Raw genomic sequence first — 16185 nt, forward strand, 5'->3', positions numbered from 1 at the left:
ACTCATATTAATACATGATAATAAATATCGAACACGTATCTTATCTGTTTATCTATTTTATATACTATATAATATTGAATATAAAAATGCTGTTATTATCTTGTTAATAATAGCATGGGAAACTCCCGAGAGAGCTCCCAGGCAGTTTTCGAGAAGCTTATCAAATTTTTTATAAGCGTCATGTAAAAAAATTTGCACGAAACGCGCGCGCGCTTCTCTGGAACTCCTATATCCGCTTTTGAAAACTCATTCTTCCAACTAGTTTTCAACAAGTTTTTTTTTAATTGTCATTAAAAAAATTATTAATTTAGAGTAAATACTAAATTATTGCTAAATTAATGTTAAAAATAAGTATTCTTTTAAAACGTTATTTCAAATAAATAATTAATGTAAACTGATAAGGAAAGGTCTTGAAATGTTTCTCTCTGATTTTGAACAGCCTTTAATATGTTGTAGTACAAATAAATTTTCTTTTCTAAACTATTGCGTTGCTCAGGGAAATCGGCTGTCTAGCACAAAAATGTATGAGCTCTTAAGCTAATTAATTTTCGAACAAATCTATGTTTTTAACAATGTTGTATGACGAAATCTTGCATAAAAATTATAATCAGCAAGTCATTGATCTGGGCACATATTATGCATTTGTTCGAAATCGATTCCGATCGGAATTATTCCGTTTTTCTCTAAATTTCTAGGGAAAACGGAATAATTCCGATCGGAATTCATTCCAAAGAATTTCATGATACGTGCCCTAATTCGCTTCTTAAAAATTAAATTTTCGTAAATATAACATACTATAAATAAAACAAAAATGAAAAAATACTCAGTACTTAATATTCTCAAGGTAAGGCACAAAGTCTTTTAACACTTCTTCGAAATTGTCCTTGCGATGTTTTGACGTCTGCGACTCAAACAATGCCGTCCACCTCTGGAAAAATTTGGTTCTTATCTGCGAACAATATACTATTGAACCAATCTTTATGTTTTCTGCCTCCGCAATCCATTTGATTTGACTCTAAAAATGATGAAGGTACTCTTTCAGCCATCTCTGTCAAAAATGCTATTTCAGCTTTAGAATATGTTGCCATTTCGATAAGTAATTGTCTTTGTGAAATCGCAAAGTAATTTTTTTTAAACAGGCTTTAAACTTTCAGCATAATCAATTCCTCTAGTCTCAAAGAGCCTAAAAAATATTGATTCTCGATTCTGACAAGTCTGCCGTTAAATGTTCTCGTACTCTTGGCCTGTACCGAAAGCACGGCACACAATTACGAATTACTTCACGATGAGCTTCTCTTGTTCCGGAAAGAGGCCAATACTTATTGCGAATGGAAATTAGAAGTTGCTACGCAATATGATAATCGGAGGTTCTTCTCAGAGTAGTGTCATCGTTATATGATGCTTTGCCGGAAAAATGATAGCGTGCTCTTATTCCTCAGAAATTTTTTGCATTGGTTAATTGCCCACCAACTCTCATGAGACTAAAGTTATCTCATACGAAGGGTTTGGGACTAATTAAAATATTCCAATTGTCTCAATCATTTTTCTTGCACGTAAATTTGAAATCTTTTTCGTAAAGGCTTCTTCTTGTGTTATTTAATAATTTTATTTAAGACTGTCGAGTGCTTCTACTGATAGGTCCGGTTTTCCCAGTTTTTTTGTTGTCTCCAAAACGCAAACAGTAGGCAATGACCTTTTGTAACTTCAAAATCGATGAGAATCTTCTTGTAAAATTAATCTGTTGAAAGTTCGAATCTTTGACTTTAGATTGTTTGAATGCTTCTGTCGTAATTAAAATTTGTTGCTCTGGAATCGCTGATGTAATTGACATTTTCTAATTTAGTCAACTGTTTCACGAAACGAGCCATGCAGGGCCATTCTATCAGATGTCCTCTGGCAAGAGTCTCTCCAATAAAATTCCTTTAGCTAGAGCGTCTGCAAGATCCTCTTTTGAGGGTACGTGTCGCCAACATGATGTGTTTGTCAATTCTTGTATCTCAGCTGTTTTGTTTGCCACAAAAGTTTGAAGATTTCAGTCGAATGATGTCTTGATTCAACATAACGCTATTGTCGAGTTACTCCATAAATGAATACATTCGATTTCAATTTTTAGAACTCGCTTGATGACGGAGATAAACTATGATTAAATAAAGCTACTCTGAGTTCTAACGCTGGTAATATTAATATTTTAAGAGAAGTTATATATTCTTGACTTAGAGCACAACAGATTTGACTACTTCATTATTTTTGTTCTTAGGGATCACATAAACAAATTCTAAATCCTTTATTCCAAAATTAAAGAAAAATGAAATATACGAGTACTACCATATATTTACAAGTTCAACATCTTAATGATTATTATATAGATAAAGAACTTATTTTTAGAACCTTGTCTTGAATATCGAGTTTCAAAGCACATTCAAATTCTTCATAGTTTATCTCATTTACTGATAGACTGTATTCGTATCCAAGTAACGGATTATAGATTAGAAACTTATTAATTTTAACTTTAGTATTTGATTTCTTATAATTTCCAAAACTATATAAAATCAACTGGTAGAATGATTTCTTAGAGATATTTTTGCGTCGATTGTGAAGTGACTTATGCTTTGAAACTTTAATATCCAAAATTACATCATTGTCAAGTATTAGATCAGCATCACCATTAAAATAATCACTGTCAACTGTAGGATTCAATTCATAATGTACATAAGATAAACTATTAATATAGCTTACTATATCTAACATATTCTCTTTATTCACACCAAAATTATATTTTGGAAAACGTTGCTCAAAATATATGGCATTACAATAAGAAACTGTCTGTATATCTTTTATATGATCCATAGCACTTAGATTATAATTCTTAAAAACATTATAACATTTCTCTATATTTTTGGGTTTCTTATCGCTTTCGTTTATAACCCATTCTGCTCTATGATCTATTATATCAATCTTCTTATAATAAGATATATGTTTTCTTATAAAATAATCTACAAAAGATCCATAAGTTGTATATAAATTATTTTTAACTATATGTGTACTATACTCATATTCCTTATGGACCTTATTAGTTACAACACTAGAGTCTCTAGTTAGATTATCTAAATAAGCTTTGGTGTTTGGAAAACTATCTAACTTCGTAGTAATTGTTGTTACATTTGGTAACTCCATTTATATATATTAATTAAATTTCAGTTAGAAAAATCTCAATCAAGTGCTGAAAATGCATCAACTATTAAAAATGTTATAAGTTTCAAATTTTTAATTGCACATATTTGATTCGTTATTTTCTTGATATATCTTTTCAGTAATTTCTTACATATATTTTGTTACTTAATACTACAAATGATTTTAAAAAATATGAAAGAGATCTATTAGGCATTTATTTGACTATATCTTCTAATATCTTTATAAACTTATCATAAACTTCTTTACTTTTGGAATTACTAAATATTTCATTAATATACCTATCAAAAATCTTATTATATTATTACAAAAAACTTTCTATAGATGTATTTATTTATATTTTGACAGTATTTATGAATTTTTTCAAAACAAAATTTCGATATATAGCTGCTATGAAGCCCTCGATCCACGTTTGGAAAAAAATAGTCCTAGTGTTTGATGATTGATGAATTATACCATTTCTCCTTATCTGAAACGAAAAATAGTATTTCTTAATCTAGTGTATGTGGATATGATCTGAACGGAAAAAACAAGAACACGAAAATGTAAAAATAGTGGCATTTTGAACGTAAAATCTGTTTCAGATCAATTTCTTTGTCCTTTGAATGATTATCAAAAATCAGAAAAGAAATTTCCTCCTAATTATGATACCGACGATAACGATATGTCGATAAAAGCTGCATACGTAATTTGGACGAAATCAGCCAGGTAGAACTGTAGATATTCATCAAACAATTTCAAAATATATGATTTCGAGGAAACTGCGCTTAAATAAGTTTTTTGTACCAATTTCGTGAATAATGTTACAGTTAATCTACCAGTTAAGAGTAATAATCATGTAACTTTTTCTTTAGGACAGAAAGGTAAAAGTGAAAAATTTCGCCATTAACTTCATTGGCGAAAGATCCTGGCAAAAAAAGTCCTGCAGTACAAATTTTTCTTTCTCAGCTTATTTTGAACTCTTTTAGGCCAGTATTCATAATCGATTCTTATTTCAAGACGGTCTTAAGTAATATCTTGATGCTAATACAGCTCTCTCTGATTGATTGATGACATATCTTAAGATGATATTTAAGATGGTCTTAAATATAAAAATCATTCATTATGAATACGTACTGGCCTTAGAGGCGTTACTCGACTTTTGCTCCGAACTGACCATTCGTCAGAGGAGTCTCAAAAATTGACGTACATTTCTGAATTGTTGAAAATTCTTCATTGAAGAATCCGACTGCTAAGAAGGAAGATGCGTATACAATACAATACAAATTTTTAATAATAAGACCGCGAAGTGTAATAACAAATAGAAATAATGCATACGGCCGCATTACATTCGGATTCTTCAATAAAGCTGTGTTTAAGTCCGGCAAAATTGCGGCGCGCAGTTTGGAGGAATTTTATACATGTATACATGTATACATTTATAAATTTACCTTGAAAAAATTATTGAGCACTAATTGTAATGCGGAATCTACAATGCAATCGTTAAGATGTTATGACTCTGCGACGGACCAATCAAAGAAAAAAAAAAATCATATATTCTCTTCTTTTATTGGTCCGTCGCAACGTCGTAACGACTGTATTGTAGACGACGCAAGTATTGCATTCGATCGGTAATGCCGTATTCATTGTTTCAATTAGTTATTATATTTTTCGATCTTATCAAAATTATATTGTATTATTATTCGGTTTCTACGGAAACAACTAAAGAAATATAAATAACTTTTTTTTAAATTGTTATTATTTTATGAAGAAGAAAATAAGCTAAGTAAATTATTAGAAGTGATTCTTTCTGTATAATCTAGCCAATGGGATTTAGAAATCTATCCTATTTTAACGATTAAACGCAATAATATTTCAACAATTTTTCGTACTTACTACTTCTCCGGATCTGGAAATCCTATTCCAGAATAAAAGTATAATATTCATTATGTTTGCAGTACGGAATTTATTTACAGAGAACAAAAAAAAGTTTTTTAATACAGATTTTTTTGTTATTTGTTAGACGAATATGACGTCCAGAATTGTGAAATCGTAACAATATTTGCTTGATATAAAAGCTTTAACAAAAATCTGTAGTACACAGATTCTGTACTTACAAAATTAGATAAGAGTTTATAAACATGTGAATTATATGAAGAAATTAATAACATCACTTTTAGAATTAAACTTATTATAGACGTTTAAGAGGATGCTATAGTGACCGAAGAACTTCCTCGACGTCGGCATTGCAGATTATTTTTCGAGGGAGACCAGGCTATCGCTCTTTGTCCAACGCATAGATCTGTCTTTGTTTTTCGATTATTTCGCCATCTGCGAAAAGACCTATTAACTACAGCCACTGCTCTTCTTGCCATCGTTTACGTACGCTAAGCGAAATTTGGACACGTACAGCTGTTCACCTATTAAACTTTTTTGTTAGGTTGTTGACTGAAACGATACACAGTCAGTGTTGTTTGTTAGAGTTTTCTGAAGTCCGCCCTGGTCTCATTTTATACATACGAGCTACAGAACGTCAGTAAATAACAAAAATTAATCTTGGTTGACAGATCCACGAGTCGAAAATAAATGAATTTTTAACTTTTTGATCGATTTTCTCATAAAATTTACCAGAGCAGACTTTGTTTTGGTGCGTACTTTTATTTTGCAAAAGGATTTTGTGATCTGTAAAGCCAATTCAAAAATTAATGAACACTGTAATGGTCGGTAATTTCCGTCAGTATAGCATCCTCTTAATTCAATACAAAAAGGTTTTACAAAAATTTATTTGTATGTATGCGTGTGATATTGGTGTAGTAGTATGTAATGAGTCATAATAATTACACATGCCACTTTAATTGCATATGAGTTGCAAGTGTAAAACAAAAAATCTTGCATATCTAATGGAAAGAATATGTATAAATAAGAATACAATTAAAAAAAAGTTAATATAACACAATAATTGAAATAAATATAAAAAAATGTTTTAAAAATATTTAAAAAGCATTAAAAAAATGTTGTCTGTTCAGTATATAAGATATAGATCAAGGTTTTTTCATCCACGGACCTATTTATATCGATATATTTATGTTTTTGGATTTACACGACATTTTATTTTCGTTTATTTTTTACAAAATAAAAATAATATTGATAATAAGTTGTTCAATTTTGTTTAAACGGTACAGCAACATTAACAATTAATGTAGAAAAATCAAGATAGATTCAACATAGATTCAATATTAAAAAAACATTTACCCTTCAACATTAAACATCGCAATGTTTCTACAATATCTCCGCAATATTGCATTGTAATTTACAACATTGTAACATTGCTGCAATGTTGTTGCAATGTTCTGTGTTGTATGGTATTCTATCTCGATACTTTCCATATATTGAAAGCAAAAAGTTAGCGCAAATTAAAATTAAAAAGATACAAAATACTTTATTTTGATTAAACAGATGCAATTTTCTGAAGTTGTTATAGAGAAGACTGTAATTGGTTTCTACATATAAACAAATATTAAGGTTTAATAGCTTACTGCGCTATTCTTACAACTTTCCCACCATTTCTCGGATAAATGACAGTTATTTTTGTACGTCTTAGGGTCTAAGGAAGGATTTTTCAAAATTTCGATTCCAAGACCTTTTATTTTTACTTTTACTAATTCTTTAATTCTAATTTTATGGTTATAAATTTTATTTTACTTACCATTGATATTGTTGTTTTTTTCTTAGAGTTGTTAATGCGTTTCTTAAATTACATCTTATTCATCGATGAATTCACTCAAGTGGTTCAACACCTTCTATCGTGAGCAGGCAAACTTATCTTATATAAGCAAAGGCGTGTCTAGCAGTGTTGTTAAGGACCGGTTTTTTGCGCATGCGAGTCAAATAAGGCTTCAGTAAAGTATATCTTAGTGGAGGAGGAGATCTTTGATAGCCCATACAAATTTTGGAATTCTCTAATCTGACGTTTTTCAATTGCTTCTTTTGTTTTAGAATTTTGTAAATCTATATTAAAATAAATAGGTTTGTTCGCGTTGCTTGAAATCTTTAAAAATTCTTGCACTTAAAATAAAATGAATATATATTCAAGCAAATAATAGAGATATATAGGAAAGATATATAAGAGAAGGAAACAGCAAAAATATTGAGTGCGACATAAAAGATATTGAGGGCAAGCAACGTGAACAAACCAATGTATACTTCCTTTAACCTATACTAATCATATGACGAGCCCGCCACGCGCCCATTTCTCGGTACACCGTTTACAGCGCTGACTGTAGTCGTGCATGCGCAAAAAAACGGGCCCGTCTAATAACACTTTACATGTGTGAGTATGCAATGCGCAGTTTTATCACAGTATAGCCACCATATTCGCTCAGTCGGCATATGTCCTTGCGTTGAGATCACGTGACTATAAAATTCAGGCCCGAGAGAAAAAGTGTTCTATAAAGGTGCTGACACAATACAAGGAATAAGTGCATTTTTTTTTCTAGTTAATTAAAAAAATTGAACTTTGAATTTATGATTTTATATATATTGCATTGATTTATATTGCACTTTACATTTCTGCTTTATTTTTACCATTTTTCACAGATGCTTATAAAAATACCCAAGTTATCAGTGTACGACGTTCCTGCGTCCTCTTGCATCTTTAGAGCCAACTGAAAACAAAAGCTTCCCAATAGGATTTGCGCGATTACGTGCATTTTTGGGGAGCGAATATACTGGTTATACTGTGGTATTATCGCGCAAATTCCAAAACCATAAATCCCTCCATATATGCGGCAATTAATTTTTAAGACTGGCACCATATCTCAGCAAGTAGTGGCGACATCTGTTGAGCGGTAGCATCCTTAGAGAGGTTAATCATTTATCTGTTTAACGCGCCTAAGTTCATGTCAATCGAATAGTAAATAACAAAGTTATAACAGTTCTTCCTGATCAAATCTCTAATCAATGTTGAAATTGTATCATGGAACAAAGAGCGGTTATTAAATTTAAACGCAAGACTTAGTAAAAAGTTACTAGCGACTATTATCTTAAAGTTTTGAAGCGTTTGATGACCAGAATCTATCGTATTTGTCTCGATTATCAAGATCGAGAAAGTTGGACGCTGTTGCACGATAAACGTACCATCTCACAAGTCACTCATTGTTCGTGAATTTTTGGCCAAAAATGAGGTCTGTGTGCTCATGGCAATCATCCGCCACACATTCACCTAATTTGGTCCCGACTTTTTTTATTTCCAAAATTGAAATTGAAGTTAAAAGGATGTTTTCAAAGACATTCCGATCATCCAAACAGCTTCAACAGGGAACTAGAAGCATACAATACCATAAAATGAGCTAAATCATGCGTTTGAAGAATCCCTTTTGAATCGCTGTAACAAGTGTATTAAAGCAAAAGGAAATTATTTTGAATAAAACAATATGAGATTTTATGTATTTTGTTTCTATCGTGTTTTATTGGTCTTAAAAATTAATTGTCACATCATGTATGTAATAATTTAACTAAAACAGGCATAGTACTTTTATGAAAAAGTATTACTGCCGAAAAAAATTGTGGTCATATTTTGTGTAGAACAGATACGATGCCACATTGCTATCGAGTTGACAGTAACCTTTATAGATTGTCGCGTGTTTTTCTCTCGCCCGAGAACGGGGGCAAAATACTGAAACATATGTTTCAGGATACGAAAAAATTCTAAAGCCTAAATTTAATGTATAACGCAATTTCAAAAATTGTAACTCTCACAAAAATCATTCATCCTTATTTAATATTTGTTAAACATTTATAACGATTATTTATTCTTCTTCAATATTTTATAAATAACAAAGATGAAATGATTCCAAAAGGATTGCGAGCGTTAAGTGTTGCACCCTATATGTGTTGTCTCTTTTTGCCTTAGAATATATAATACGTTCGCTCTGCATATATGTACGCATTTCCGCTATTCGATTGTTCTGTGCTATTCGTCTCCCGCGGATACTTCATTGCCATTTTGGCAACGCCTGTTATGGTGGTTAGACCGTTTAAGCCGCCAACGTATTCGGATGTGTTCGCTCGTTACTGATACTTTTTAGCTGTCGATTGCATCACAATCGGCCTGGCGAGACATCCGTTGTTGTCCTTCGTGCTTTGATTTCTAATGAATTAATTTTGCTTATTGGTCGTATCATTCCCACCTATCCAATCCAGGGAGTAGATAAACAAGAAGAAGAAGAAGAAGGCAACGCCTAGCATGCGCTTAGATTTCTGTGATTTTACAGCGTACTTCGTGTCTATTATACTTTTATATATTACAGAATTTTTTGTAAAACATTATAAGTGATTCACTGATCACAAGATGGATGCCCAATCAGCACACAATATTTAAAAAATGTTTTTAAAAACATTTAAAAAAACGTTAAAAATAATGGGTTAAAGTGCCCTTTTTTCATTAAAAAAATGTTTATTTTAACGTTGAATACCTTCAACAATAATCCTATGTCGAACCAATATCAAAACAATCTCAATTTTTAAATCATTTTACCTAGTCAGAAGTATTTATTTAAAAAAAGAAAAATAAATTATTTTTTTGTGCTTGACGGTATGTTCTCGGAAAACAAAAATAGCCCTTCGAAACGATGTCGTTTTGATGTTGAATGAAAGTTGAAAATTTCTCGAAATTTGTGTCAAAAATCCATCAAAATTATTGAAAATTTTGAAAAGTTTTGACTTGCATTTTCTATATCGAAACGACATCGTTTCAAGGAACTATTTCTGAGTGGGACAAATCCAAAAACTTTGATGAATAATTTACCACAATTATTTTATTGTTTACGAAGTTAACGTATACTCTATAATATCTTTTTATCGATATTGGTCGTTAACATATAATCTTGTGTATTGTCCATAATTTCTGACTATATTTTAATTTAAGCTCCGTTAAAGTTAAAGTTAAAAGTTTTGAATTTTTCTGTTACAAAATTAAATATATATTTTTTTTTTAATACTAATATCGCCAGGATACATGTAAATATTTTTCTCTATGGTATTTCGACAATAATACTTTGATATTATCCACAGTTTAATATACTTCTGTGATTTGTATAAGTTTTCATTCTTTGAAGTTAAAAAAAGTTAATTCTTGAGAAAATTAATCCATAGGCGTTGAAATATCAACAAGTGTTTTTGATAAACAATAGATGTATAGTTCTATTGTTTTTGTTTTGATAGGCATATCATTACAAACTTTCATAGAATTAATTAACGCTGTTTTTTTATTGTTTAAAGATCTTCCTTGAATAGCGTTTTCGATGTCGTTCGTTATTTTAGTTACTTCTCCAATTTCCCAAATACAATTAAATATGTTGGACACAGTCGCCATTTTGTTGTGTTATTCGATCTAAAATTAACATAAAATTTCAATATTAATTCTAAATTCTTGAGCATTAAAGACACAAAAAGGAATATCTTAATATTTTTTATGCACAGGATAATGACATGAATTGACGTAATATTGTTACATTAATGCAAAACACATATGTTACTTAAAAGATTAGTTTGTAATATTTTTTTAAAACAAAAATGAATTTTCAGAACATTATCAGAAATCATGAAGCAGAACAATAAATACACTCAAATAGAAATAAAAAATGCAAATTTATGATCAATATATAATTTAAAAAAGTCTTACCTTTCACTAAACGTAGAGAGCAGCACAAATGATATAAATAATTGTTCCAATTCCAAAAATTCTGCTTATAAATTATAACAAAGATTTGTTGATTAAATCCGGATTTGAATTAATAAAAATAATTGCAAACTGAAAATTGAATGATAAGTATTATTTTCACAAATAAATATAAAATAAACATAAAAATTGGTGTGTTAATACATAAAATTTGTAATAGGGTTTCCAAATTTCATTTATTTAAAATTTTTATATTAAAGAAATATTTATATATTTATTATTATAAAACTCTTGATTTTTAAACATACTTATTTATCCTAGATAACGAAGCATTCTTTGGAATAAAAAGAGAAACCAAAGAAAAAATTTATATTACAAATTTATATTTCCCTTTGGTCGCATCACGTTGCTATAATAAAGACGCTAATCCCTTTTATAGAACAATCTAAAGGCAACAAAAAGGAAACTGTTTCTCAAGAAATTGAAGGACAACATACAAAATTTATTAATATAAAATTTCCATTATCTTATTATAAATAATTGTGCACAATCGTTTCTGGTATACGTATATTGCCAACAATATCATAAGCAAAACCGGAAGCCGGCTTTCCTTATTAAAGAAATTCAGGCAACACACTTTTATTGATTGGTAGCAACATGCAGGAAACTTGCTATCTGGGTATATACAAGAGACTTTCAATAAGTAGTGCAACACATTTTTTTCAGAGCAGGATGGTTTTATTTAGGATTTAAATACACCATATTGTTCTCCAATTTTTTGGTTATAAAAACCTTTTTTTTGACGTAATCTCCGTTCAATTCTATGGCCTTACGCCACCTTAATGTGAGATACCGCCATGGTATCACCTTACTAGTCTGTATCTGAGTGCTTCTCGTGAAGTCCATCTTGAAAGATGGACTTCACGAGAAGCACTACAACAATGATAGAGAAGTTATTGATGCAGCAAGAACTTGGCTCAGACACAAACCAGTAGAGTGATACCATGGCGGTATTCAGGATCTCAAATTAAGGTGGCGTAAGGCCGTAGAATTGAACGGAGGTTGCGCGTCGAAAAATAGGGTTTTATAACCAAAAAATAGGGAAAGAATATGGTGTATTTACATCCTGAATAAAACCATCCTGTTTTGAGAAAAGAAATGTATTGCATTATTTATTGAACACCCAATCACACTGATATCGAAAGTTAATAGTAATCTTTGCAGATTATAAATAATATACATAAATATTATATTTATAAACTTTTTGAAAAATATTTTAAAAAAGAATAATAAATGTCAGAAATAAACGACCAAGATCAATATCCTAATGGAACATTTAGAAAGCAAAGAATGTTAAAAGACGTGCAAAAGCACTTGTAACTCGCGTTCGATATGTTTCGTACTACTGAAAATTCTAATTTTTTTATAGCTTTATTAATTAATATTTGCTTTGTTATTCCCCGTTTTCCTTGTTTGAGTTGATTCGTATTATATTTATCTATAGTCCTCTAATTTTTGTGTAAATTTGTAAATATTGTTTTTGCACAATAATGGAAAACATGTTTTTATATGCTTACTGTACCATTTATTGCTATCGACACGACAGCAGAAGTGCGTGTGTTGCAATCGTGAAGTGAAAGTGAGGCGTGGAAAAATACAGAGCAAAATTGAATTAACAAGCACTGATTTATTGCACTTCTGACACAATCGATAAACGAAATCGGCGACACACCGAATGCGTTGAGAGCTTCGAGAGAAGTGCGCGAAATCGGCTCGGGTTGCAGCCTTTATTATTTTTGCGTGGAAGCTTCTAGAAAATTCTGTAGGATAAATATTGCTATTATCCTGATAACAACGAGTATATCCTAGAAGCCTGCGCGTATACAGCGAAAGATTACGCAAAAAGATGCCGCCCATTAACCGCTATCGACTTAATCTCGGCGCGAAGACACGCGATAAACTCCACGGATTTCAGGAAATAAAGCGCGATCTCGCACACTTAGCTAAACAACACAAAGTTTAAAATTAAGTCATCAGACGTCTTTAAGACGTCCAAAAGATGCATTTAAAACTACTTTTTGGAAATGTGACCTAAAGATATCTTCTAGATGATTTAAACACATTTTATGACCCAATTTTACACTTAATGTTGCTTAGATAGCATAAGGGAACATATATTAAAAGTAAAACTTTAAATGCAGTCATTTTTTAAATATGCCTAATTATCCCCTTAAAAATTATGCGTATGTATAGAAAATATCATTATTTATAAATAATAAAAGTTTCAAATATATTTTTAAAAAGTCATTTTATGATAAAACTTAAATTGTATTAAGATAAATTACAAATGTATTGAAATCACAACTTCAATTTTTTTATATTTATAATAATTATTAAAAAAGATTAAAAAAAAATTTTAATAAAATACTTATTTCTATTTGAAAAAATATGATTTTACTGCACCCATAATATTCCTGAAATGAAAGAATACGAAGAATAGAACAAGAGTCAATAGAAAGTTACAATAACAAATCTTAATATTGTAATTATATAACTTTATAATCAGAGAACTTTTGCATATTTAAAGTTTAAAGATTTGTATGTAAGTGGATTTAAATATTTAAATAATTGCATACGCACACTTATCTGAAGCGTGAAATTATCTTTGTATGCGAACTATTTTTTACCTCTGATACTGAGAATGGTCTTTATATCCAGATAGCAAGTTTCCGGCATTATTGCGTATCAATTTGATAAAATGCGTCCCTGAGTTGTCGTCTTTATTAAGGAAAGCGGTTTTCAAATTAGCTTAAAATATTGCCGGCAATACATGCCACGTATGCAACTTTATAACAACTTATTGAAAATTTTATATTAATAACTTCCTTAATTACGCTATTGTTCTTCAGTTGTCTGGGAAACAGTTTTCTTTCTGTTGCTTTCAGGTTATCCTATACGAAGGGATCAGCGTCTCCATAATAACAACGTCATTGTAATAAAAAAAAATTCGTAATAGTAAATATTTCTCTCTTTTCTGTGCCAGGAATGCAACGTTATCTGGATAGGATCTGCCTTCGCGCGAATTGCAGTGCCGCCTCCATCGTAATTCATCATATGTATACCAGTAGTCAAAAGTAATGCTTTTGCATTAAATTTATTCAATTAAATCAGACCCAAGTAAAATTCGAGAAACTATATTTTATCATATTTAATAGAGGAGAAGAGGGTATTATGGCTACTGTCAGCAATATACTTCGCTTTCCATTTACAAACTCAATCGATACTTTTCGACTCTACTCAGGAGGAAAGTCTAAAACTGTATTCGAGTGTGTTAATTTGTGTCGATTTGTGTTGTCTAAAAAAAAAGCAGCCATAGCTACCCCTATTATTTTCGTTATTAGGTCACGTATTCTAACAATTGCTTATGGAGTTATTGGTTTAGTAGACCGCCGTTTTTTAGTGATGCTAATATGCCAATGCATAATGACTGACAGTTGTTATAAGGCATTTTTACTTTTGGGCACTTCTACACACATATATATATGTGTGTGTGTGTGTGTGTGTGTGTGTGTGTGTGTGTGTGTGTGTGTGTGTGTGTAAACTACACTTTTTCAACACAAGAATAGACGTTTCCGTGAGGTCATTATTATTCTTCGCTAATTTACAATTGACTATTAACTGGACAACTTTGAATTTATGGATTCTTCATATTTTTGGTAGTTTGTTATAATTATTACTTAATTTAATATTTAAAGATTGCGATCAAATATGTTCGTTAATTATTGTTACAGATGCTTACTGTTGTTTTATACTAAAGAAGACCGTTATTAAAGGTCGAAATGTCTACCTGAATTTACCTTTTGGTTTGATTTCCGATTGGTTTCCCGAGCTCGTGTATTCGTTTTTAATTTGTAAAAATATATAATTTTGTAACAAGGTACTGTGTTTCTTTTAAACTAAACTAATTTTTTTTAATTTTTATGACTAGCCATATTACAACCACTTTTTTTCCACCGAATATGCAGCAGTGCATTAGATTTTTATAAATCACGTCCTAAATAATAAATATTTCATTACTTTGAGTCTAGAATCTGTCAAACAACACTCTGACGAATGTAATCGTTCAAATTTTAATAGAAAATATTAATTATAAACAAAGTTATTCAATGAAATAAAAATAGGTGCCATATTACCCTCTCTTTCTCTATCATATTAAATAACTAATATTCACATTCTGGAATTCAGTTTGATTTAATATCTCTTTACGAGGCCATTATATTATTTTATTTTGGTTGTGTAAAATGATATTTTAGTACATAAATATATTTTTCTTATAAAGAAAATATCTCAAAAACTAATCAAGATATAAAAAGATGTTTTATACAAAAGTTTACTCTAAAATTACCTCTATTTAACACGTTAATATTTGTATAAAGTAATTACTGTTCGCGTATTGCCTCTGTCCGGAAAAATGCTCCGGACTTAGAGCACTTCAACGAAACTGTAGGGGAATATTTTTAAGAGACACGAACTGATGTTAAATGTTAATCGCAACACTTTATTCACTTTGGCACAGAACTCAGCGATTTCTTGTGCCTACGCAGAGACGCTCAGTACGATATAAAGTATCGTAGTTCTCGGAACGAAAAAATGGATCGCGATCGCAAGTCGCGTGCTTTTCGTTACTCGGTCCTCGAACGAGAAAGCGAGCATCGGCCAATGAGAGCGCAAAAAGCCACGAAGCTCCGCTCCCCCGTCTCATCCGTTGTTATTAGCTCCTTGATTCTCCGAGCACGATGGTGAGGCCGGGGAAGTAGACAGAACCGTACGAATAAAGCAAAAATATTGCGACATAATACCGGACTAAATTCAAATTCGTTCAAATAACGAACAATTACTTTGAAAAAATTTTTGAAAATATTTGAAATTTTTTAAAAGTAATTTATTATTCAATTTTATCCGCGATAAATTCTGTTTAAAATTCTTTAAGTAAATTTAATTTCCATTAAATTTTCAATTATAATAATATAATATCGATTTAAATATCAAATCACATATCACCCATACAGCACAGAGAGATTGCAGGAACATTGCAGAATGATTTCATTGAAACATTGTAATATTGCATTTTGATTGCGAAACATTGCTGCAACATTGCTGGAAGATTGCAGCAACATTAAGATGTCCGCTTTTTGAAATATTGCATTGAAACGTCCCATTTTTCAAAAATATTTACATAAATATTATTACATTACATAATTCCAATAAACAAAACAATATTTGTGTAACATTTAAAAAAAACATTTTTCGCAAAAAAAAATCTCGGAAATATTTTTTCG

The 16185-nt window shown here is 30.5% G+C and overlaps 1 long non-coding RNA gene across 2 annotated transcripts; it reads right to left on the minus strand.

Moving 5' to 3' along the window:
- Positions 1 to 424: 424 nt before the first annotated feature.
- LOC113004647 lies at positions 425 to 15770 on the minus strand. 2 transcript variants are annotated; one of them, XR_003269148.2, is made up of 4 exons: positions 15252 to 15770; positions 10850 to 10978; positions 6875 to 10558; positions 425 to 3658 (listed from the first exon to the last, which is right to left on the minus strand). It is a non-coding gene; the product is annotated as an uncharacterized LOC113004647 (long non-coding RNA). The 2 variants fall into 2 exon arrangements; XR_005575494.1 differs by lacking the exon at positions 15252 to 15770 and adding an exon at positions 12429 to 13099.
- Between the last annotated feature and the right edge of the window lie 415 nt (positions 15771 to 16185).

The sequence above is a fragment of the Solenopsis invicta genome, chromosome 9 (genome assembly GCF_016802725.1).
Source record: "Solenopsis invicta isolate M01_SB chromosome 9, UNIL_Sinv_3.0, whole genome shotgun sequence".
Lineage (NCBI taxonomy): Eukaryota > Metazoa > Arthropoda > Insecta > Hymenoptera > Formicidae > Solenopsis > Solenopsis invicta.